The sequence below is a fragment of the Buceros rhinoceros genome, unplaced genomic scaffold, assembly GCF_000710305.1.
Source record: "Buceros rhinoceros silvestris isolate BGI_N320 unplaced genomic scaffold, ASM71030v1 scaffold18434, whole genome shotgun sequence".
In the NCBI taxonomy this organism is placed as follows: domain Eukaryota; kingdom Metazoa; phylum Chordata; class Aves; order Bucerotiformes; family Bucerotidae; genus Buceros; species Buceros rhinoceros.
In genome coordinates, this window is record NW_010407857.1 from 1 (window position 1) to 2,454 (window position 2,454).

Genomic DNA, 2,454 nt, shown 5'->3' on the forward strand with positions numbered 1-2,454 from the left:
TCCACTGGGCAGGTTTCCAGCCACTCCTCCCAAATACAAATGCAGAGGCAGGAGTAATCAGAGAGGGGGTGTTGCTGAGATAAATGATATGATTACAGAAGGTCAGAGGCAGGAGAGGGAAGGTTCTGGCAGGCTTGTGAACAATAGAATTAACATTTGTTCTATGCTAGGAGTATTGCTGTTGAATCACTGATGGGTTGGGTTTGGTTTTAATATAAACAAGCTGCTGGGCATACACATGGAACTATAGTAACTGCAAGTACGTCCTTTAGGACCTCTTAGATTTTGAGGCAGGTTGCGTGTACGTGTTTTAATACATCATTTTCTATGAACAGTTTGCCAGCCTTGTATTCACTGCTATTTGTATGTACATATTGTATATATATACACAATTATGTGTATAGGTATATAAAAATAGTAGTTGCATTGATCCAGGCTATTAAATCCATTGCAGTAATTTCTTGCTTGAACAATGCGAGTGTATTAAACCGTATCTGTTAAATAAAGTACTATCAAATAACCTGATGATTCTAAACAGGTGTCAATCTAGTAATTATCCACAACGGCACCTTCTAAGCCTGTCCTCAATTTCTGTGCAAGTAAATCTCTTCAGGTCTTCAAGAACTGATCTATTGGAGAAAAAATCTCACAGTGAAAATAATGTGTTCTGGAACCTTCTCGTACACTCAATGAATTAGTTTTACCACCTAAAACAAAACCTGCCACGCTTTTCCTGTAACCTCTCCTTTGGTCTTTGAATATATTCCTATGCGGTATATCTTACCTTAACAGATGCTGTTCTGTTGTATTATTATATTTTGTCTTCTAACAATGCGTGAAACTGCTACCATTTTCTTATTGGTAAAGAAAAGTATCTTTAGTGGTTCATAGTGGGTGTATTAGTTTTGTTTTAGAAAAAAGATTATTTGCAACTATATTACCTTTAACTATAGCTATTCTGTAGACAACTTGTATTGAAAAATTCCTTGTAGAAACATTTTTGGCTCTCCTGAGTTGCACGATATCTAAGGGAGATAAAGCCCTAATCCATTCAGGCAGAGCTCTGGACTTACAAAAACAATCACCTTAAAGAACTGTCTAAACGCTTGTCATTGAACCTAGCCAAAGGAATAGACGTAGCTTATTCAACATGGTCAGAAAATCAGTATTTTTAAAATAGAGGATGTATTTTAGTGTTGATAGTGACATTTTACCAGCATGAGAAGTTCTGTGTTAATGTTGACAAAGGCATTACATTGACGCTTCAGCAAATGCTTACTGTAAAACTTGATTTTTCTATAACTTGCATTCAAATGAAAACAGTGGTTTGTCTTAGGCCTCGGAAAAGCAAATTTCTGATGCAGTTTTCCTCTGGTTGCTGTGCTATAAGCTGTTAACATCAGTTTTGAATTTTGTGTTAAAACTTTAGTCAGGATTCAGAAAATACTTATTATTTCATATAGATTATAAGGATTAAACCCTTAATTTTCATTGCATCATTATGAAAACATATGTATTGCTTTCATTTAAATGTTCTGAATAACTTTCTAAGGTGAGATAATTTTAAGGTGAGCTTTTAAGGTAAGCCGTCACATTTCTACTTCAGGTACAAAAGCATCTCATAATTGAAATGACTTGATACACCCATGTGATTAAAAAAATCCATTCTGTAAAATGAAACAAGAAATATGGTGTTATTGCATAGAATTTCTAGCTCAATATCAGAATGTGCTTTTTGCAGTTTAAAATAGCACTTCAGGTGAAGTGTAAACTGTTGCAAAGAACTTCGCTTTAAAATTAGTAGTCAACAAGTTATAATTGAAGTTCTGTCACTGTTGCATAACTACTGTAATCTTATCCCACCTACATAAAATGGGTGGAATTGCAGTTAGAGAACACTAAAATTAAAAAATTGAGGAGGGGGAAGAAAAGAGGGATCTGAAAAGTACTGGGATTAATTTTGTCAAGTTTTAATAATAATTGAATGCTTCCCTACTTAAATAACTACTTGTGCTTTGTGTGTTTGCATATACAGTGAGGGAGCAAACAGCTATCTCAGGAATTACAGTCCTATTTAGGCATGCTTAGGTGCATTAATTTGTCACTCCTTCCACCTGTCGAAGTTGTGGGTAATAAGATCAGACTGGAATGTACAGTTAGAACTACTATTAAAGGTGTTTTTTCGGGGTTGGGGAGGGCTGGGGGGGAGGTAGGGTAGGAATAAGGTGCTTGCTATGGCAGATATATAATTTTTCTCCAGAGTTTATCAACTATTTGGATTTTTTTTTTTCAAAATTTGTTTCTGTGGTTAAAGCTTCCTAAAATTTGCAACAAGATTCCAGACGACAGTTGAGATTTACAGATTTGAAGAAGTGAAATACATTCAGCACTGCTTAAATAAATAAACCACAACTCTTTAGCAGTTACCTTATCCCCCAGTCCCAAGAGTAGGGA